The following is a 24,654-nucleotide window of genomic DNA, read 5'->3' as shown; positions in this document are numbered from 1 at the left end:
TCAGGAGATATTAGGATAGGGAAGAAGGTGGCCTCTAAGGAATGGCTTCAGGAGGGGAGGGAAATGGAGATGTGTGGAGGTTTAGGAAAGGAATTCTCTGGAGATTAAAACATAGCTGAACCAGCCCAGGTTGCTGGAGGAAAGGCTGCCATTGCTGGAAAATTTAAAGAAGGGGGTGCACAACAGGCCAGAGATCTCAAAGACTTATTGGAGTAGAAAATGTTAGAAAGATAGAAAGGAATAAGAATGTAAATAGAGTTTAAAACATGAGACGAATGTTACCATTCAAAATCATTAACTCAATGCAGTTGTTTATCAAATATTTTTGTTTTGAACTATAACACAATGAGTATTGAAAAAAAAACACATTTTATTGGGCACTGCAATACTGGGGCCCAATATTTGCTGTGGTGTTGGATAACTAATAATTAACTGGATTAGAAGAGGAGCTATAATGTCTAATATTGCTCTTTGCCAGATTTTTCAAGATTCCTTCCTTATTTGCACTATTCTTCTCCACTCAAGCCTTTTGAACTTTTTTTGTATCTTTATCCCACCCCCCATTGTCTTGCTCCATTATTGTCATTTCAGACATTTTATTACACCGACAGCTTCCTCCAATTCACTCTTCCTCTCTCCCATTCTATTTTCCTTGCTAATTATTTTCTCAAAAGCTCTTCAGCTCTGGAAACTTCCAGCTTTTAATGAAAGGACAATCTGAAATGATTGACAATTTGAAGTTAACTGTAACTTCTTTTCACTTCCAAGCTCCTTCGTGTACATTCTCTGCTTTCATTTTTGATTTCTCAGCATCTGCAATACTTCAATTGCTTTGAATTGTCAGATCATATTGGGCAAAGAAATGCCTCTGGATATTATGGTGAGGTTTGTTTTTAAAGTTAAGTTATTGATGCCAATCCTGCAAAATACTGCAGTATTTTACTGGCATCTGTTGAGTTCTATCAGTTGTAAAGTAGTTTTTCTATTAAAAAAAGTTATGTGCTCGTAGTGCAAAGGAGCATTTTTGTTCTTTACTTTGCCTGTGTTGAGCTTGATAATGATCCCCTGGGGAGCTCACTGTGAAACCTGTCCTATAAATGCAATTATTGGAATAATGACACTGCTGTCACACAGACAGAGCTTCAAACACCCGTGTAATGCATGTTTCACGTGCTATATTCAAGTTGAAATTAAGCCAGAGGTAGTATCTTTACCACTGGGCCACAAGATCTGGGTTCAAATCCCAGACATCCCATAGGTGTGATATCCAAACAAGTCGATTTAAAATAATTATAACAACTAAAGCTTCAAGCAATGTCAATGAAATCAGAACTCATGTAGTTATTAATAATCATCTTAGATATTTGAATTAAAGTTGTAGCATTGAACACTGCTGGAAGGCTAGTTTTTTTTGTCTGATAAAATTATTCTTTGGGCAACATGTATGGCAAAGTACAGATATAACAGATTTTAATTTAATAATTGAAAACTAGTTTCAGGCTCAGGCAGGGACAACAATGGGGATTTCAAAGAGTTTCAGTCAGTGATCCAAACAAAATGCAAATCCTCTTAAACATTATTCTCCAGCAGAAGTAACGATGATTCAAGAATTAGTCTCAAATATTGTTGTTAAAAGAGATATGTAGACCAAGTTTCTCGTTTCACATACATCAAATGAGACATGGCAATACCAAATTCTGAAAGGCAACAACAATTTATATATTTTTTTTAGGCTCAGGGGCCCCTGGGCCAGGTGTCACGGCGCCAAGGTCGGGCGTTAAAGCCCGAGGGGTTTCTCAATCGGGGTGGGGGGTGGATGTGGGGTCAGCGGGGTTAGGACCAGGTAAGGGTTCGGGAGTGTGGGGGTCAGGGGACACCTGTTCTTTTTTTTTTAACCCCCACACTACCACCTAAGTGCGGTAGTGTTTATTTTATAACAACAATTTATACTGCATTCAGAAAAGATGCTGATTGGTTAGCAAGTTGACTATGATTGGTCAAGGTCTTGCCATGTACAGATTTTGTCAATTGGAAATGGTTTAGCTCCAGGTTTACCTCCTCCCAGGAGCAATCCTTTGTTTCCTAATAGGCAAAGGTTATTTCATGTTGTCAATTAACTCTTTCAGGTACTAACTGCTTTATATAACACTTTCCAATTATGCACTGTTAATATGCCAATGAATAGCCTGAACTCACCTGATCCACTACAAATCAGGTATTCCTCAACATCACATAGAAAAGAAAACTGTGTGATGGAGAAAAGTTCATGGCATGAGTAAATCATTGCATAGAAAGAGACAAACCAGATGAAAGCCAGGGATCCCTTGTTCTTTCACATCAATATAGAGGTTATAAATCGAAGGCCAAAAGAATTTAAAGAATAAGCACATCATATGATCGTAAACAGTAAAATGGCAGGCTGAGAGTAGGGTGGATTAGATTAGATTAGATTACTTTACAGTGTGGAAACAGGCCCTTCGGCCCAACAAGTCCACACCGACCCGCCGAAGCGTAACCCACCCCTACCCCTACATTTACCCCTTACCTAACACTACGGACAATTTAGCATGGCCAATTCACCTGACCTGCACATCTTTGGACTGTGGGAGGAAACCGGAGCACCCGGAGGAAACCCACGCAGACACGGGGAGAACGTGCAAACTCCACACAGTCAGTCGCCTGAGGCGGGAATTGAACCCGGGTCTCTGGCGCTGCGAGGCTGCAGTGCTAACCACTGTGCCACCGTGCCGCCCACGATCTTGCAGCTGCTTCTGAGATTGCAAGCTGACTTCTTGATTTCTTACAGTTATTATATTTCAGTAGTATATGATTTTTATTTTGATTCATTTTTGGTTCACTGAGGTTTAGGACAATGGGAGGGAGTGTCACTGAAATGTATAAAATTCTGACATTGCTGGACATGTGAGGGTACTAGAGAATAAGGAGTCACACATTCAGGGTCTGTGGTAGGCCATTTAAAACTAAGATTAGGAGACATTTCTTCATTCTGACAGTGATGAACGGATAGAATTTTTTACCATACAATACTGTAGAGGCAAAGCCACTGAATACACGTAAGAAAGAAATAGATAGATTTCTAGAGGCAAAAAGGGTATGGAGAGAGTCTCGACATATAGTATTGAGATAGAGGGATCAGCCATGGTTATGTCAAATGGCAGAGCAGACTCGATGGGCTAAATGGCTAACCCCTTCTATGTCTCTGTGCGAGGAATCTTACAGAGCTCTGAGTCATATAGGTTATGGGTGAGATGTGTGGCAGATTCAGACAACACATGCAGTGAGGAGCATCTCAACATCAAGAGCAACTCATCCCATCTTTTATAGTTTTCACAAGCAATGTGGTGAGATTCTCATTAGGCAGCAGTGAGTTACCAATTGACAGTGACTGTTGACTGTTAAATGTCTTATTAACAGCCAAACTCGCCTCATTAATATTCAACCTCCTATCTTACCAGACATCAGGAGAACTAGAGGAGAAAACCAGAGAGAGCATCTGGTGAATTCATGGCACACATCATTGGCACCAGCCATACCCACCTCATATCCAGGGGCATTGGGATCTAACATGTGCCAACCTCTATGAATTCTCATGACAGTTGAAACTTTATTGCTGGAACAGCACAGCAGGTCAGGCAGCATCCAGGGAACAGGAGATTCGACGTTTCGGGCACAGGCCCTTCTTCTCCATTCCTGAAGAAGGGCCTGTGCCCGAAACGTCGAATCTCCTGTTCCCTGGATGCTGCCTGACCTGCTGTGCTGTTCCAGCAATAAAGTTTCAACTTTGATCTCCAGCATCTGCAGACCTCACTTTCTCCTCGAATTCTCATGACACACGACTTATCCACTTAAAGGATGTTTATACCTCACAATATTCCTAACATTTCCCTGTGAGAGTCGGAGACCAACAATCTTGCATCTTCTTCTCAGTAAATGATTCCACCTCACAATGCATCCCAGCCCTCTACACCCCACTTAATTTCTCACAACCAAGCCACTCAAACTTGTCATGAGGCAGAATTCAGAACCAATCACATGATCCCATTCATTCCTTCATCTACCCAAAATTAAAGAACAACCTAAATAGCTTTGTATTTGCAACAAAAGTGGAGAAATAGCATATATATTCGTGGACATTGCCATTTCCAGTCCAGTAAGGGTTACTGAGATATTTAACAATGGAAGGCACCACAATTAATACAATCCTGTCCAGTGTGCCTTATGATGGGCAGCAATGAACAACAAGAATTGTTGCATTCAGGGTATTAGGACCCTGGAGCCACCTTGCAATGATGTCACAGAGGTGCTTCCCACCGGGCATAAATAGCCAAGTGTGGGCAGTATTGAACATGGATCTCTTCAGTATCTGAGGAATTGTGAATGGTGCTGAGCATTGTGTAATCTTTGGTGAACATTCCCACTTATGACCTTATGATGAAAGAAAGGTTGCTGAAGAATCAGCTGAAGATGGTTGGGCCTGGGACACAACTCTGAGGATCTCCTGCAAAGATGTCTCAGAGCTGAGATTACTGACCTCCAACAATCACAGCCATCTTCCTTTGTCTCAGCTGTGACTCCAACCAGCAGAGAATTTTCCTCTGAAACCCATTGATTCCAGTTTTGCCAGGACTTCTTAATGTTCCACTCAGTTGAATGCAGCCTTGATATCAAGGGCTGTGACTTTCACCTCCCCTCTGGAATTCATCTGTTTTGTCCATGTTTGAACCAAGGTTATAATGAAGTCAGGAGCAGGGTGGCCTTGGCAGAACCCAAACTGGACACTAGTGAGCAAATTCAGGTTGTTAGGTTTCTGGATTGGGACCAATACTGACAATGTTCTGACACAAAGACAAGAGTGCTATTACTGAGTTTGAACTGGAGAAATCTTTTAGCCAAAGAATCAAGGTTACAAATTTCTTTCTGGGTTTGAAAAGACTGTTAATGAGCCAATATTACTTGAGATTGGATAATGCCAATTTTCCCTTTGTTGAAAATCAACACAGTGCTTGTTCAGAGCTGTATTGTGCTTCTTTCAATATCAGATGAAACTTGCAAGCATAAGGAAGTAGATTCCAGTGACCTATTGTCCTTGATCTATTTGGCAGACTAACATTTGCTCACTTGCATAACTAGACATGTCAAGTACTCATGTCCAATATCAGTGTACTGATGATATTTTGAATTCTAGTTTTGAGTCAGGAAATTATTATCTAATTTGCTATTCATTAATTAACATAATCATTTTATTAAAAAGCAGTTTGCAGTCTATTACTATTTAGCACAAATCCTCCAGTAGCAATGCTAATGAGTATATTCCCTATAGTTGTAAGGAATTATAATATGATATTGTATTTGATCATAATTTATGGCATTGGGAATACAAATCTACCTGTCAGAAATGTGTAAAAAAAATGAAAATTTGATTTTTCTTCATCTGTTTCAATCATTAAATTATCATTAATCAAGGTTGTTGTCAAAATTAATTCCCCTATCCTTTCAATGCTCAACTCATTACCCATTTTATCTATATGTTAGACTTTTGCTTTTATCTGAGAGCAGAAACATTATTTGAAGAAACTTTATCTTAAAGCCCCAATTAAACAGAATTGTTATTTGGAAGTTTCCTCTGTTGTAATCCTGTTCACTGTCCTATTTTGTCTTTGGTTGAGCAAACAAATGCACATACAAATATGTAACTTAGAAGTAGGCCATTCAGCCCATTGAGCTTGCTTCGCCATCAGTAAGATCATGGCTTATCTGATTGTGGCCTCAGTCCCACTGTTCCACCTAACCCTGATATTCATTGACACCTTTGTTGGTCAATAAACTATTTGCCTCTCCCTTAAAAATATTCAATGAATCTGCCTCCAACTATGTGTAGGGAAAAGAATTCCAAAAGACTCCAGACACCCTGTGAAGTAAATAATTCTTCTCATCTCACTCTTAAACAGGAGATCCCTTATTTTTGAAACCATGCCCCCAAGTTCTAATTTTTTTCAGAGAAGAAACATCCTTTCTGCATTCACAAAATGGAGTCCTAGAGTCATCCAGCATGGAAACAGACCCTTCGATCCAACTAGTCTATGCAGATCGAATCCCAAACTATGTTGCCTATGTTTAAATGTTGTTACTATACCTGAATCCATCACTTCCTCCAGAAGTTCATTCCATACATGAAAACACAACTCCATTTGAAACAAAAAATCACTTGCTCTTTTTTTTGCGTTTTTGACTATACCACCCCTAGTCTACTGCCACCCCTGGAATCAGTCTGATGAACTATCATTGCAAGTCCCCTATAGCTAGATAATCTTAGTTAGTAAGGAGACTAAACCTGCACACAATAATCCAGGTGTGCTCTCATCAAGACCCTGTTTCAGGACAGTAAGACCTACTTGCACCTATACTCTAATTTTCTTGTGATGAAGGCCAAATTTGCGATATTCATGAGGCCATTAGATGATTATTTGGACAAGAAGTACTGTGAAAGGGAATGGAAGAAGTGCAGGAGATTGACACTAGAGAAATAATGCTCATTTGATGAGCAGGCATGATTGGCCGAATAGCGTCCTTCTAAGCTGCAACACTTCGTGATTCTGTGAAAATACCATTTGCCTTCCAAACTGCTTGCTGCACCTGAACAGTTGCTTTCAGTGACCAGTGTACAAGAACATCCAGGATGAATAATTTGCTTTATGCCACTTTTACATTAGTGTGTGGACCAAGTGTGAACATGATTGAAAAGAATAATACCTATAATATTGAATTCCACTTTCCGAAATATAAACTAGGAGTGACGAAATTTGTTTTCTTTTTGGGGTGTTATATGGTTGAGACATTCCTACAACAATACAGGGCATACTGAACAAAATAAAAGCAACTCAAAGTTAAGATAAGAAGTAGTATATATATGTGATTGATCTGTGAGCAGATGATCTACTATACAATAAATATGAAAAGGAATGAGTAAAGACAATGATGGAATGAATAATGCTGACAGGCTATAATTAATAATGATGAGGTCAATTTCAGTGAATACACAAAGAAAATGAATATTCTGCAGAAAATGATGTAAAAGATGAAGGGGATGAATTTGGAAATGAAATACAATACCAGAGGAATGCACTCACTTATTGATAAATTACTGAGGTGGTTTGTTATGATAATCCCTTGTGAACAGAATATTGAAAAAGGAATCTCAAACTGTATCTGCAAAGTTGAGAGAAAGCAGTGAATTCATTCTGCATGTCTATTGACTGTTTTGAGTTAGGAGGGCTCCCCGTTCTCCACTGGTAACAACATGGTTTGAGTTTGAAAAGAGAGGATATATTGGGAAGAAGGTGTTTATTAGCAATGTCGCTGGATTAATAATCCAGAGACAAAGGCTAATGATTTGAACATGAGCTCAAATCAATTCATGGTGAGGATGGAATTTAAAGTAAAGAACTAGTTTATTACAAATGAAACTTACTCAAGCAATGAAGCAAATAATTAAATCAATGCAAATATATACAACCACCCTTCCTGAAAATTAAGACACACACTCTCCAAGTCAAGGAGTAAACAACATGAACTCCAGAGGGTGTTATCTTAAATGTACTTTAGCAAAGTAACAGTTAAATTCAGAAAAGAGGAATTTTGCACAGATTGTCCAAATGATGGCTGGAGCCAAAGTTACTTTGTTGGCCACTGATGGAGGCCTGTACCAAACCATGATAGTCAAGGGTGTATCTTGGAATTCCTATCACAAATGTTTTGACTGGATATTCCAATGATAGATTTTGGCAAAAATACATTAGCAAAAATTGTGAGAATGGATTGAAATTTCCCAGTCACCCATTCAGGTGCATTTGGGTGCCATGTCATCAATAACATGCCCACTACTGGTCCATTGCTCCCTATCATTAAACACCAAATGCTAAAGTTAAAGAGTCTGTCAGAATATTGTAGGAACCCCCCCCCCACATGCGATAGTGACACATTCCAGTGGGTTTGTATCTCACATTCTTTGATGAGAGGCACTTCAGAATACAGAATAGGAAAAGACATGTTTCCCTCTGACAAGTTGGCTCAGCCTTGCTGTTCAAACCTAATGGTTTAATTATACCCACACACTGGGTCACGTGATCACTTTCTGAAAGTGTTATATCTCTAGGAATATGCTTTTCCTGTCAGAGTTTATTTCAACTTACTCATCACAAAACACGCATATTGTTTTCTTGCTTCCCATATATACACCGACCCAGTTTTCACCAAATTATCCCTTAATTAACATATCATTATTCCCTGTTCCCGCATTCTATTTAGCCTCTGGCATTCCCGACCCTACTAGATGATAATGCTCTCCTTACCCCTACTTCTATGAATGGCACAGGAAGTGTCATGCGGCTTATTGATCTGTAGCCCAATTGAGGCTTATAAATGGGCAACTATTGTCCACTCAGGCTGTCTAGTTAACCCGGCTGGAGACTGTAGTTTAAATGTTAGCTCAGAACAAGATGGTGTTTGTTCCTACTGGTCAGGGCAGCAAGGTAGCTCAGTGGTTAGCATTGCTACCTCACAGCACCCAGGATTGGGATTAGATTCTACCCTCGGGTGACTATCTGTGTAGAGTTTGCACGGGTTTCCTCCAGGTGCTCTGGTTTCCTCCCACAGTTCAAAGATGTATGGGTTAGGTGGATAGACTATGCTAAATTGCCCATAGTGTCCAGCGATGTCCAAGTTTGGTTGCAGTGTTGCAGGGATGGGATGGATCTATGTGGGATGCTCTTCACTGGGTCGGTGTAGACTTGATGGGCCAAATGGCCTGCTTCCACAGTGTAGGGGATTCTACGATTCAAACTGTGCCCTGTGTCGAAACAGACTGACCCCACTTCCAGTTCACACTTGCCAATGAAGAACCTGAAATGAAGTGAGATTGTGTGGAGTGTTTGTGGAGCTGTCTCCCAGCACAATTTGACAGGGTCAGGAATTAGAAGGTAAACAACCCAAGGCAGAGTTATTAATAAAACAAAATATTAAGCCATGAGTGCTATCATGTCTGGTAAAGATATAGGTTTTAAGGAACTTCCTACATTGAAGGGAAGAGTGGCGGTGAAGTTAGGGCAAATTTATTCACGACAGCTAATCCAGTTATGGCCCTTTCCCTTGGTAAAACTTCACGCATCCATCAACCCTCTGTAATTCCACTAACATCCAGCAAATCAATTCACTTTAATTTTCAAATCCATGCCTCAGTTCACCCAATGTTGGTGATAATTTCTCGCCACATGATCTTTTGGGTGAACTTACCTTGGATCACTGCTTCACCATCAGGGACTGATCTACCAGCTGCTCTTTGCAACTCTTGCTACTTTTCAAAAACAAATTGCTTTGCTAATATTCTACAGTACTTCAAAGGTCTCCTAGAAACCCGAGCTATGCTTTGTAAAATCTTAAATGGATTTATAAATGAAAAAGCAATCAGAATTTGGACTTTGGTGTCAGTGTATTATTCCCTCAGACTGTTAAATTTGTCTAGAAATTAACTGTACATCACAGATAAATACAAGTGAGAGAGAACATGTTAGCTTCATCACGAACTGAACAAGCTTATAACACCACTACCACATCATCTAATTGTCTCTCAAATGATGTTATATTTTGTTTGGAAGAATAAGGAGCCCACTTACGTCTGAGTAAAAAGTGTCTAAATGGGTGAGATGAACGAAGGGATCCAGAAGTTTATGTGCATGAATCACTGAAAGTTAAAACAGAATTTAATAAGGCTATTATTTTAAAAACAACATAAACCTTGACAGGAAATGTCTGAGAGGTTATTTCACAATAAACAGCATGGATAAGTAATTTCAGAGCACTACTTCACTTCAACCTAATACACTATAACTGGAGAAAGGAAAAGAAACAATGTGCAACAATTCCCACCTCAGGCAACTATCTGTGTGGAGTTTGCACATTCTCCCCGTGTCTGCGTGGGTTTCCTCCGCATGCTCCGACTGCCCCACCCACAGTCAAAAAATGTGCAGGTCAGGTGAATTGGCTATGCTAAATTGCCCTTGTGTTAGGTGAAGGAGTAAATATAGGGGAATGGGTCTGAGTGGGTTGCTCTTCGGAGGGTCGGTGTGGACTTGTTAATGGGCGGCATGGTGGCACAGTGGTTAGCACTGCTGCCTCACAGCGCCAGAGACCCGGGTTCAATTCCCGCCTCAGACGACTCTCTGTGTGGAGTTTGCACATTCTCCCCGTGTCTGCATGGGTTTCCTCCAGGTGCTCCAGTTTCCTCCCACAATCCAAAAATGTGCAGGTTAGGGGAATTGGCCATGCTAAATTGCCCATAGTGTTAGGTGAAGGGGTAAATGTCGGGGAATGGGTCTGGGTGGGTTGCGCTTTGGTGGGTTGGTGTGGACTTGTTGGGCCGAAGGGCCTGTTTCCACACTGTAAGTAATCTAAAAAAAAAATTTCACAGCTAATTATGTTAAAATGTTGTAAACACATCAGCCAACTTACAGATATTGAAGTCCTGGAAAGAGAAAGGTAACAAAGTTTCTGGTAGAAATAAAAGTAACATCTGGAGATGCTGAAGATATGAAATAAAAATAGGAAGCTTCTGAGAAACTCAGCGTATATTGCAGCATCTGTTGAGAGACAAAATTAATACCTCGAGAATGATATGACTATTCTTTAGAATTATTCTTTTATTAAAATTTTGCAAAAACGATACAGAGCACACCTAGAACATCGTCTTATAGTATCCTGAATGACGTGGATTATGGTGGGATTTGTAGCAGAATTGGATGAGAAATCCTACTATGTCAATGTTGGGAGTAACTTACTGCATCTTCTGCACAACTGCAAAGTGTCAAGGCATGATTCTCGCTTTAATAGCAATGAGTTACCAATAAAGGGAGAATTACTTCCTCTTAAATCTCTTATTAATGGCACAATACAGCTCACTCATTTTCAGTCGCATAACTTACTAAACACGCCGAACAAATTAGACGTCGAGAATTCTTGACATGGAAGTCAGAGCAGGAACCTGACAAATTCAGGTTGCTGCTTATTACCACATTGGACATCAGGCACCAACATCTCAGGGCTCACTCCATGGGCACCAGCCACACACGTCCCACATCCACTGGCATCTGACATGTGCCAGCTTCTAAAACTCCTCATTGTACATTTGAGATTCTCCAAAAGGACATATTTGCATTTCAATTTTGCAGCCTGCCTCCATTGGCAACAATCATTATATTGCTGCTGCAGGATACTGTGCACTCAGGGACATCGAGCTCATGGACTGGACCAGGCTGCATTTCTAAACTCTTCACCCACTGTTAAAGCACTCACTCACTCACTCTGAGACAGCTAGATGCTCACAGCATCCCTGCCTTGCCTTGCCATTTCAAATCTTATCCACTTAGCTACCTATTGATAATACTGCTGTCTCGCTGAGATGTTTCATGCAGACATACAGCCAGGAAGCTTGTCATGATTGTAAGCAGGCCTCTATTAAGTCAAGAGGATTGGCCATTGCTTAGGGAGTGCCAGCATATTAAGTCAAGGGCAACAACTTATGCAAGTACAGTGGTGGTCAGTCATCAACTCAGATGGTCAGAACCAATATGCTCTCCACATAAAGAGTGAGGAACTAAATGTCAGGCAGTCCACTAATCTTCTTATTTCTTTTTGCCCCAAAATTTCCCTCCTGGAATGAAAAGGGAGACAATTATTAAGGCAGATAAAAGTGGTGGGTCAGCCGGTATTTTCAGTACAGGTTAGAAAGTGTTGTGAGTGTGTGAAGGGAAGGAAGGCTAGTGCTGCTGAGGTTTGAGCTGGAGGACAATAACTGAGAAAAGATGGTATATATGACACTGATAGAGCTTGATTCTTGGTGTGAAACAGGTACAGTAACAGAGAGAGTGGGTGGGAAGTATCGGAGAAAAGACAGTGGTAGCGGGAAGGAGAAGTGGAGAAGGTTACTGATTTTCTTCAATATTGCTGTGCATTCCTCTAGATAGCTGAGACTGTGCTGAGATGAGTGGAAATCTCAGACCAGGCTGTCTGGTGTCATGGACTCCTCTGCTGGTTCTAGGAGAAAGAGGATATCCAGCACCTTCCCCCAGGACCTCCCGGTCTCGATCACAAAACAGGGACTAAATGTTTCTTGTCTGCCATGTTCAGAGCAACTTCAGAGTACAGTGCTTTTCCACAACAGCCTCTAAAATAGGATGCTGGTCGATTCAAGGATATCCCAGCTTGGCAAGATGTTTCAGGAATGAGACTGAAATCGGAGGCACCCTAGGGGTGCAGAAAGTGGTCAACAAGACTCTGTTCAGGTATGGCAAGAAACTCCCATTAGCTTTACCGATGAAAAACTTCTAAACAACCTGACGTATCTCGTACCTGGCTAAAAAAAAGTCAGATTCTTTCTTCAAGTTCTTCCTTCCAAAATAAATGATCTCACTAATCTTCAACTGTCATCTGTCCATCCATTCCACCAACTTGTCTATATCCTAAGACCATAAAACATAGGAGCAGAAATTAGGCCATTCAGCCCATCAAATTTACTCCGCCATTCAGTCTTGGCTGATAAGTTTTTCATCCCCATTCTCCTGCTTTCTCCCCGTAACCCTTGATCCCCTTTACAAATCTCCATCATAAATATACTCAATGACCTGGCCTCCACAGCCTTCTGTGGCAATGAATTCCATAGATTCACCACTATCTGGCTGAAGAAGCTTCTCCTTATCTCCATTCTAAAAGGTCTTCCATTTACTCTAAGGCTGTGCCCTCAGCTCCTAGTCTTTCCTTCCAATGGAAACAATTTTCCAATATCCACTCTGTCCAATCCATTCAGTATTCTGTAAGTCTCAATTAGATATCCCCTCATCCTTCTAAACTCCATCGAGTATAAACCCAGAGACCTCAAATGTTCCTCATATGTTAAGCTTTTCATTCCTGGGACCATTCTTGTGAAAGTCCTCTGAACACACTCCAAGGCCAGTACACCTTCCTGAGAAATGGGGCCTAAAACCGTGCACAATACTCCAAATGTGGCCTGGCCAGAGCCTTATAGAGCCTCAGAAGTACATCCCTGCTTTTATATTCACGTCCTCTCAAAATAAATGCCATAATTTGCCTTCCTAACTACTGACTCAACCTGCAAGTTTACCTTGAGAGAATCCTGGACTAGAACTTCCTAGTCCCTTTGCACTTCAGACTTCAGAATGTTTCCCCATTTAGAAAATAGTCCATGCCTCTATTCTTCCTACCAAAGTGCATGACCTCACTTTCCTACGTTGTACTCCATCTGCCACTTCTTTGACCACCATCCTAACCTGTCCAATTCCTCCTGCAGCCTCCCTGCCTCCTCAATGCTACCTATCCCTCTACCTATCTTTGTGTATTCTGTAAACTTAGCCAGAATGTATTCAGTATCTTCATCTAGATTGTTAATGTATAAAGTGAGAAGTTGCGGTCCCAACACAGCCTTGCAGAACACCACTTGTCACCGGCTGCCATCCTGAGGACCCTTTTATCCCCACTCTCTGCTTTCTGCCAGACAGCCAAGCTTCTATCCATGCTAGCATCTTGCCTCTGACACCATGGGCCCTTATCTTACTCAGTAGCCTCCTCTGTGGCATCTTGTCAAAGGCCTTCTTGAAGTCTAGGTAGATAACATCCAATAGTTCTCCTTGGTCTAATCTGCTTGTTACTTCCTCAAAGAATTCCAGCAGATTTGTCAGGTATGACCTCCCTTTGGTGAAACCATGCTGACTCTGCCCTATTTTACCATAAGCCTCAAAGTATCAAAAAACTTCATTCTTCACAATGTATTCCAGGATCTTATCCACGACTGAGGTTAGGTTAATCAATCTATAATTTTCTATCTTCTGCCTTTTAAAACAGGGGTTGTTATGTTAGCAATTTTCCAGTCCTCTGAGACCCTCCATGATTCTAGTGATTCCTGAAAGATTACCACTAACGTATCCACTATCTCTTCTTCAGCTTAGCACTCGGAGGTGTAATTTATTTGGTCCAGGTGGTTTATCTACCCTCAGGCCATTCAGTTTTTCTAGCACCTTCTCCTGGGTGATGGCCACCAAACTCTGCTCTGCCCCCTCACTCTGTTGATTTTTTGGGGAAATTACTCGTGTCTTCCACTGTGAAGACTGATTTGAAGTAATTATTCAGTTCCTCCGCCATTTCTTTGTTCCCCACTACTATCTCTCCTACATCATTTTCCAGCGGCCCATTGTCCACTTTTGCCTCTCTTTTGCCCTTTATATATCTAAAGAAACTTTTATAGCCTTCCTTTATATTACTGGCTAGCTTACCCTCATATTTAATCTTCTCCCCCCTCATATCTTTTTTTGTTGCCCTCTGTTGGTTTTTGAGGAGAAAGGTGAGGACTGCAGATGCTGGAGATCAGAGCTGAAAATGTGTTGCTGGAAAAGCGCAGCAGGTCAGGCAACATCCAAGGAACAGGAGAATCGACGTTTCGGGCATATGCCCTTCTTCAGGAATGAGGAAAGTGTGTCCAGCAGGCTAAGATAAAAGGTAGGGAGGAGGGACTTGGGGGAGGGGCATTGGAAATGCGATAGGTGGAAGGAGGTCAAGGTGAGGGTGATAGGCCAGAGTGGGGTGGGGGCGGAGAGGTCAGGAAGAAGAGGGAGTCACGGAGGGAATGGTCTTAACCTCCATGTACAGCGTACCATCCGCCGTCATTTCCGCCAGCTCCAAACGGACCCCAGCACCAGGGATATAATTCCCTCCCCTCCCCTACCAGCGTTCCGAAAAGACCACTCCCTCCGTGACTCCCTCGTCAGGTCCACTCCCCCCACCAACCCAACCTCCACTCCCAGCACCTTCCCCTGCAACCGCAAGAAATGCAAAACTTGCTCCCACACCTCCCCCCTTACTTCCCTCCAAGGCCCCAAGGGATACTTCCATATCCGCCACAAATTCACCTGCACCTCCACACACATCATCTCTTGCATCTGCTGAACCCGATGTGGCCTCCTCTATATTGGGGAGACAGGCCGCCTACTTGCGGAACATTTCAGAGAACACCTCTGGGATACCCGGACCAACCAACCCAACCACCACGTGGCTCAAAACTTCAACTCCCCCTCCTACTCCACCAAGGACATGCAGGTCCTTGGACTCCTCCATCGCCAGACCATAGCAACACGACGGTTGGAGGAAGAGCGCCTCATCTTCCGCGTAGGAACCCTCCAACCACAAGGGATGAACTCAGATTTCTCCAGTTTCCTCATTTCCCCTCCCCCCACCTTGTCTCAGTCAAATCCCTCGAACTCAGCACCGCCTTCCTAACCTGCAATCTTCTTCCTGACCTCTCCGCCCCACCCCACTCCGGCCTATCACCCTCACCTTGACCTCCTTCCACCTATCGCATTTCCAACGCCCCTTCCCCAAGTTCCTCCTCCCTACCTTTTATCTTAGTCTGCTGGACACACTTTCCTCATTCCTGAAGAAGGGCTTATGCCCGAAACGTCGATTCGCCTGCTCCTTGGATGCTGCCTGACCTGCTGCGCTTTTCCAGCAACACATTTTCAGCTCTATTGGTTTTTGTAAGCTTCCCAATCCTCTGGTTTCCCACTGCCCTTTGCTACATTTATATGCTTTTTCTCTTGCTTTTATGCTATCCCTGACTGCCCTAGTCAGCCATGGTTGCCTCATCCTCTCTATACCCTACCTCTTTTTCCTCCGGATGAATCTCTACTGTGTCTCCTGAATTACTCCCAGAAACTCCTGCCACTGCTGTTCCACTGTCTTTCCTGTTAGGCTCCTTCCCCATTCATTTTAACCCAGTTCTTCCCTCATGCTTCTGTAGTTGCCTTTATTCAGCTGAAATACTATTACCTCTGATTCCAACTTCTCGCTCTCAAATTGCACAGTAAATTCAATCATATTATGATCACTGCTTCCCGAGGTTCCTTCACCCCGGAAGCTCACTTATCAAGTCTGCCTCATTGCACAACACTAAATCCATCATTGCCTGTTCTCTAGTGGCCCCATCACAAGCTGCTCCAAAAAAGCCATCTCATAGACATTCCACAAATTCCTTTTCTTGCGAACCACTACCAACCTGATTTTCCCAGTCCACTTCCATATTGAAATCCCCTATGATTACTGTAACTTTGCCTTTCCTTTACATCTTTTCTATCTCCTGGTATATCTTTCTTCCCAACTCCTGACTACTGTTTTGAGGCCTGTACATGACTCCAACTATTTTTAGTTTAGCTTTGCGGTTCTTCAATTGTACCCGCACAGATTCTACACCATGTCACCCTACTTTATTTCCTGCCATTGATATAATTCCATTTCTTACTAATAGGGCAACCCCACCCCCTCTGCCCACCTGCCTATCTTTTCGATAGTATGTATAGCCTTGAATATTCAGCTACCAATGCTGATCCCCCTGCAGCCACGTCTCTGTGATGCCCACTACGTCATACCTGCCAATTTCAATCTGTGCCACAAACATCTGTTGAAGTTTGCTTTGTTTCCAAGTTTTGCATCATCAGCAAATTTTGAAATTGAATCCTGGTCAACATTTAAAGTTCTAAGTCATCACAATATTATCAGAACAATCACATGCCCCAACAGTGATTCCTGGAATTTCACTCCCTCCCCCAGTTTGAAAGATCTCCAGTCACTCTGTTCCCTGTCAATCAGCCAATTCATTATTCATGCTGCCACTGTCCCTTTCATTCCATAAGCTCTGATATTATCTTCTGGTCTCCATATCCAATTTAGTTTAAATCCTCCCTGAAAGAATGAGCAAATCCATCTGTAAGAAACTCAGTGCCCGATCAGTTCAGCCTGTACAGATCTTACCTCTTCCAGAATTAGTCCCAATGTCTTAAAGATCGTCCTCACACCTGTACCACCTTTCCAGCCGTATCCCTCTCTTTCTATACCCACTTGTCTCTGGCTTTGGGAGTATTCCTAAGATTACTACTTTAAAGGTCCTGCTTGCTATCATTTCCTATTTGTCTCCAACAAAGTCTTGCTGCAGAAGCACTTTCTTTCTTCAACCATGTTGCTGGTTCTGATGTAGACTGCTGAGTGCTCGCCCTCCCCAATCACAGTGCTCTGTAGCCTCTCAGATTGACCCTGGCACTATGGAGGCAACACACCATCTAGGCTTTAATTAGGTAACATCAAAAATTCCCGTCTATTCCCCTATGGAATTACCTTGCCCAAGGATCTGAAGGGGGGAAAAAGGACAAAAAAGTTCAGAAACAGGTCAAATACAAGCTGCTGGAATTGGCAGTTTGCTTTCTCTGCTAAGTTGGCACAAATGAGGGTTGAGAGATACCACAAGAATGTAGTCAGTATCTTAAACAGAATACAGAATGGTGTAAAGATGTAGGCACAATGAATTGTGAACGGTCAATATAATGAAGTTGTGTGTGTGTGTATAGAATCATGTAATTGAATAACTGTACCAGCTGGATTAGATAACCCGGTGTAACTGATCAGTGTAATTGTGCACTATCTTCCATTCCCCTTGCATATTCTCAAATAAAGGCATTGAACAAAGAATCTCAAGTCTTGTCTGATCACTGCGGTTATGGGAGAGAGGAATATCTTTCTGCTTCAGCTTGTTCAGTCTTCCTTATGCTGCCCTGTGCAGCTGGACCCTCCCATAGTGCCACAGACTTGGCTGTAACCCATCACTGTCATCAGTATTCAGGATTTGGAGATGCTGGCGTTGGACTGGGGTGTACAAAGTTAAAAATCACACAACACCAGGTTATAGTCCAACAGGTTTAATTGGAAGCACACTAGCTTTCGGAGCAACGCTTCTTCATCAGGCGATTCTGGAGAGCTCGATCGTAAACCAGAATTTATAGAAAAAATTTGCAGTGTGATGTAACTGAACTGCAGGCAAGGATGCCCGGAGGCATGGTACATTGGGGAAACCGAGCAAAGGCTACGACAATGTATGAATGGGCACCGACAACAATCAACAGACAGGAGGGTTCCCTCCCAGTTGGGGAACACTTCAGTGGTCCAGGACATTCAGCCTCAGACCTTGGGGTGACCATCCTCTAAGGTGGACTTTGGGACAAGCAGCAGAGGAAAGTGGCCGAGCAGAAGCTGATAGCTAAGTTCGGTACCCATAGGGAGGGCCTCAACCGGGACCTTGGGTTCATGTCACATTACAGGTGATCACCATTGCACTACACACACACACACAGATATTCCTACACACACACACACTCTCACATACACATGGACACAGGTACACACAGACGCGCACACAGACACCCACACACACCCTTATAGACACACACACTCCCACACTCACACATGCACCCCCTCACAGACTTAAGACACTCTGCACTCATACATGCACACACACACCACAACCCCCACCCCAGACAGACACACACACAGACAGACAAAGACCCACATGCACACATATATTTTGTGTGGTGAATTTGTACTTGCAGAGTAACATTGCACTTTGCTCAAAAACTGCATACATTCATGTAGAACTCTGAGCTCAAAAACTGCATGAATTTATGTAAAACTCTGTTATCTCACTTTTTAGATTAGAATCAATCTAAACATCATGGCATAGACAGAGAACACAGGGGGCTAACACCGTCAACATATTGTCTAGCTATCACCATTGTTAACGGCTAACCCGAGAATGCAACTTTTAAAAAAAGGGGTTTTGTGATTTACACATGAAAAAAGTGAAACTATCACTGTATTCTAACAGATGGAAGGCTTAACAGACAATCAATTTTTCAATGTATAATTTCAGTTACATCACACTGCAAATTTTTGCTATAAATTCTGTGTTACGATCGAGCCCTCCACAATCACCTGATGAAGGAGCGTCACTCCGAAAGCTAGTGTGCTTCCAATTAAACCTGTTGGACTATAACCTGGTATTGTGTGATTTTTAAATCAGTATTCAGAACTGAGTATGGATTGGAAATCCAGGGCACTTTTGAATTTTCTGCTTATTTATATTTAACTAACTATTGGTCAGCTTTATTCTCTCTCACTACATTTCAGCTGTCTGGTGATCACACCCATGTAAGTGCTATCCATGTGACTCTCAGTCTCAAGGATGCACTGTAGAGATGCCAGTTGTTGCTCAAGTTCTGAAACCAAGACCTCAAGCTGCTACAACTGATGTCACTTCTGTACAAATGGTTGGCTGGGACACAGGCAGTGTCCTGGATTTCCCACTCCAAAGGTTTGAGCAAACATGCCTTTCTGTGATTTATTAATTAATAACTTGTTATTGCTAATAAACCTTACTAATGCTAATAAAACAAACCTATCCAAAAAGGTGTTTCTTCATCAGCTATTAATTTAGATGGTAAATATTTGAGCCCCAGCATTTTTCACTGTGGTACACTACTGGTTGCACTTTGACAATTTGAAAATGACCCATTTATCATGACTCCCCTCCTATTACTTAGCCAGAGCTTACTTTCACGTATCCTCCCAACACCATGACTTTCTATATTGATGTTCCACCTTCTCGAAAACCTTTTGAAAAATCAAGTTCACTCTTCATCCGACTTGCTTCTTAAATTCTCAAAGATCTCAAATATTAATCAAACATTATTTCCTTTAAAGATGAGTCTGTCTAAATGCACATGGTTGTTAAATGTCCTGCAACTATTCCCTTAATAACGGATTCCAGCATTTTCCCACTGACTGATGTTAAAATAACCAGCTTAGTTTCCTGTTTTCCATCTCCCTCTTTTCTTGATGAGAGATGTTACATTTGTGGTTTCTAATACACTGGTATTTCTTCCAGAATTTAGGCAATGCATATAGTGCATTGCCACTTCTTTAAAGAGCTAAGGATGCTCATCACCAGCTTCAGAAGACCCATCAGCTGCTAGTCCATTAGACCATGATTGTCTTAAATTTGTCACTGTCAATTGTCCCCAGGATTTCACTTAATCTTAGAGTAATAGAGATGTTTAGCATGGAAACACTCCCTTCGGTCAAACTTGTTCATGCTGACCAGATATCCTTAATTAATCTAGTGTCATTTGCCAGCTCTTAGCCCATATTCCTCTAAACCCTTCCTATTTGTATATCCATACAGATGCCTTTTAAATGTTGTAATTGTACTAGACTCCACCACTTACTCTGGCAACACATTCCATACATGCACCACTCTCTGTGTGAAAAAGTTGCCCCTTAGGTCCATTTTAAATCTTTCCCTTCTCACCCTAAGCCTATGCCCTCTAGTTTTGGACTCCCCCAACCCAGGGAAATGACATCTATTTACACTAACCATGCCCCTCAGGATTTTATAAACTGCTATAGGGTCACCCCTCAGCCTCCGATGTTCCAAGGAAAACTGCCCCAGCCTAATCTGCCTCTTCCTACACTCGAACCTTCCAACCCTGGCAACATTCTTGTAATCTTTTTTTGAAACCTTCCAAGTTTCACAACATCTTTCCTATAGAAGGGAGACCAGAAGTGCACACAATATTCCAAAATTGGCCTGACCAATGTCCTGTACAGCTGCAACATGTCTTCCCACTTCCTATACTCAATACTGTGACCAATAAAGTCAAGCATATCAAACGCCTTCTTGACTATCCTATCTACCTGAGACACCACTTTTAAGGAGCTATGAACCTGCACTCCAAGGTCTCTTTGTTCAGCAACACTCCCTAGGATCTTACCATTAAGTGTGTAAGTCCTGCCCTGATTTGACTTTCAATAGCACCTCACATTTACCTAAATTAAACTCCATCTGCCACTCTTTCAGGATTTTTTTTGTTGTTTTGCAATTTTCTACTGTGAAGCTGGATTCAAGATTCAGGTCCAAAATTTCCACAAGAAAACCAATAAAACATTCAGAAAGAAACCTTTATCCAAAAAAAAATGGAAATTTTGAACTCACCACTACAGGGAATGATTGAAGTGAATTACATAGATGCATTTAAAGGGAAACCAGAAAAGGATGTGATGGAAAAGAGAATATTAAGATGATATTTAACATTGGATTCAGACAAATAATATTATGAGGAGACTCGATGGACCATAAACACCAACACAAAACAATTGGGTCAAATTGCTTGTTTATATTCCCTGTGTCCTATGTAATTCTGTGGAAACATTTATTTTGTTCACAAATGGGATGTATGTGTTACTGGCTGGCACAGAAACTAGTTGGCCTTGAGAAGGTAATGGGGGGTCCATTTAGGGAGGGAGTTCAATGATTTTGACCCAGCCACACTGTAGGAAAGATTGATATATTTTCAAATCAGGATCTCCAACAATGTAGAAGCTGCAGCTAAGAAGGGTGAGTCTGCAGCTGGCTGGGCACTCTCAGTTCTCAAGCCACAAATGGCTAGAGGGTCCAGGCCAACAGGGTCCATGACAGACAAGGCTCCTTCCAGCCCATCTGCAGATGCAGGGCCTGCACTTGGACAAAATGAGATGTTGGGATAAAAATGTTCTGAGGTAACATCAGTGACAAATCATTGTCAAATCGTGGCTACCACAACAGTGTTAAGCAGCCACTTCATATGTCCAAGGGAAGACAGAAATTATGTTGATTGTTCATATCTGAGAAGCATCCTGGCTGGCAGCAGTCCTGAAGAAGGGTTACACCTGAAACGTCGACTTCTCCACCTCCTGATGCTGCCTGGCTTACTGTATTCTTCCAACCTCCTGCCTGTCTGTTAGAGCAAATTTGGAGCAGCAATCCTTCAACCCTTTTCTTCATGAGTGCAGCCAGGATTAAGAATTTTAACAGGATCACTGAGGCCAAAGATATCCTGAAGTGCTTGTAAAAGGTTCTTACCTTCACTTATATTCCATATATACAGTAAACTCTGTGTGTGACTGTGCAATCATCCAGGAGCACACATTGAGTCAAGGATAAGTGATTAGCAACGTTTCAATTACCATTCAAACTCAGCCTGACATTGCAAATACATACTCCACAGAAAAAAAATTAATTAAATGTATTCTGCCCACTGTGACTATGTGGCAGCCATTTTTCATCCTTATTGCATAGCTCAGATTTGGTCAGAAATGGCACACTATCCAGGTTGCACTCCTGTGAGTGAATTCCTGGTTCTGCCTGAGAGTCAAGGCTATCCCCTCCCAATCTTGACTGAGTGCAGCAGTAACCCCTTACTGACATGGATTCCCCCTTCATTTCATTAAGAACTACTCCACTTAAATGTTTAGAATGGCCATTTGATTGAAATACATTCAATGTGTTTGCCACATAAGCTGTTTGAATAAGGTGTAGGGGTGACATTGAACTAGCATGGTGCCATAGAGCAAAAGAATCTGTCTCGTTACACATATAACATTATGAAGATTAGATTAGATTACTTATAGTGTGGAAACAGGCCCTTCGGTCCAACAAGTCCACACCGACCCGCCGAAGGTCAACCCACCCAGACCTATTCCCCTACATTTACCCCTTCACCTAACAATATGGACAATTTAGCATGGCCAATTCACCTAACCTGCACATTTTTTGGATTGTGGGAGGAAACCGGAGCACCCGGAGGAAACCCACACAGACACGGGGAGAATGTGTAAACTCCACACAGAGAGTCGCCTGAGGCGGGAATTGAACCCGGGTCTCTGCACTGTGAGGCAGCAGTGCTAACCACTGTGCCACCGTGCCGCCCACAAAGAGAATGGAAAAGATAGAAGCGGGGGAGGGGGGGGGTTGTTTCCAATGGCAGGTGAAACTAGGACGAGGGGGCATAACCTCAAAATAAGGGATAACAGATTGAGGACTGAGTTGAGGAGGCATTTCTTTACCAAAAGGATTGTGAATCTGTGGAATCCCCTGCCCAGTGAAGCAGTTGACGCTACCTTGTTGAATGTTTTTAAGGCAAGGATAGATGTTTGAAGAGTAAAGGAATTAAGGGTTCTGGTTAGCTGGTGGGTACGTGGAGTTGAGTCCATGAAAGGATCACCATGATCTTATTGAATGGTGGAGCAGGCTCGAAGGGCCTACTCCTTCTCCTATTTGTTCCATTCTTATGACTGTTCAGTGCTGGCAACCATAGTTCTGTCCAGACTAAGAAACAAGCTTAGGCAGAGATGCTGTGAGCTTGTAAGGTCTCAAAGAATTGACAATGTGCGGAAATGCAAACAGAGATGCTGTGAGTGTCCAAGTAAATGTGAATGAGTGTTTTAAAAAATTCTCAAGGTCAGGTTCGTAGGAGAGTAGTCTGACACAGAACAAACGACCAAGAGGCGAGTCTGCTAGAATATGGGCATTTTATTCCCCGCAGCGTCGCCACAACCAACGGGTCTGGCTTATACTCACTCTACATGTTACCGGAACTGGGAGCCGTCAGTTCTCGTAGAGCGGTTGCCAACAACCCACGCTCGGCGGTTAAACGTAACCCCGGAGCAGACTCACCGAACTGGAGACTTTTCCAGCTGATATACTCTTTTCCAGATATAAACATTCATGTGAACAGCAGAGCAAGGCTAAAAAACACATTCCATTCTGGTTACATACAGATAAGAAGATTCACACGGGGAGGTGTGTAATAAGATTCACACGGGACTAAGCAACACCTCCATTCCGGTTAGATTCACACATGTATTGGGACATAATTTTTAACCGTTTCACCACATTCCACTGCTTGGCCCAATACATGTGTTACATTATGATTCACACATGTATTGGGACATAATTTTACACCACATTCCACTGCTTGGCCCAATACATGTGTTACATTATGCTTAATTCAGTTCAATTCGTTTCAGTTAATTTCAGTTCAGTCAATTCAGTGTAGTTCAATTCAGCTCAGTTCAGGTCTGTTCAGTTCAATTCAATTGTGTTCAATTCAGTTCCGTCCATTTCAATTCAATTTAGCTCAGTTCCATTTTGTTCCGTTCAATTTGATTCACTTCAGTTCAATTCAGTTCAGTTCAGTTCAATCCCATTCAATTCTGTTAACTCCGCTTCAGCTTTTTGGACATGCCCACATCCTCCGCTGTACCCCAGGCAAGGGGTTCTTCGGCAGGACTGGGATCCTCTCTCAAACAAACTGCCACGTACATGCCCACATCCATGCCATCCCGGGACGGTCGGGACCTCCACAGTTTGTTCTTCTGGTTTCTTAGTCTTTTTCCAAAACATTGTTCTGTATCAAAATCTCTCCTCAATTGCGATTGACCCTGCTCGACTACGCCAAATGTTTTAAAAAATTCTCAAGGTCAGGTTCGTAGGAGAGTAGTCTGACACAGAACAAACGACCAAGAGGCGAGTCTGCTAGAATATGGGCATTTTATTCCCCGCAGCGTCGCCACAACCAACGGGTCTGGCTTATACTCACTCTACATGTTACCGGAACTGGGAGCCGTCAGTTCTCGTAGAGCGGTTGCCAACAACCCACGCTCGGCGGTTAAACGCAACCCCGGAGCAGACTCACCGAACTGGAGACTTTTCCAGCTGATATACTCTTTTCCAGATATAAACATTCATGTGAACAGCAGAGCAAGGCTAAAAAACACATTCCATTCTGGTTACATACAGATAAGAAGATTCACACGGGGAGGTGTGTAATAAGATTCACACGGGACTAAGCAACACCTCCATTCCGGTTAGATTCACACATG

At 42.3% G+C, this 24,654-nt stretch overlaps 1 long non-coding RNA gene across 1 annotated transcript in view; it reads right to left on the bottom strand.

Moving 5' to 3' along the window:
* The window catches only part of LOC148148756 (uncharacterized), a 56,729-nt gene that overhangs the window by 29,739 nt on the left and 2,336 nt on the right, over positions 1-24,654 (bottom strand). Inside the window, exon 2 of the long non-coding RNA XR_015758613.1 lies at positions 9,690-9,757. This is a non-coding gene — a long non-coding RNA (uncharacterized LOC148148756). The remainder of the gene's footprint in view (positions 1-9,689; positions 9,758-24,654) is intronic.

Source organism: Chiloscyllium plagiosum, unplaced genomic scaffold (genome assembly GCF_037043375.1).
Source record: "Chiloscyllium plagiosum isolate Xiang-an unplaced genomic scaffold, Cpla_swu_hap1 HiC_scaffold_11, whole genome shotgun sequence".
Classification (NCBI taxonomy): Eukaryota; Metazoa; Chordata; class Chondrichthyes; order Orectolobiformes; family Hemiscylliidae; genus Chiloscyllium; species Chiloscyllium plagiosum.
This window is presented reverse-complemented; position numbering and strand designations above follow the sequence as displayed.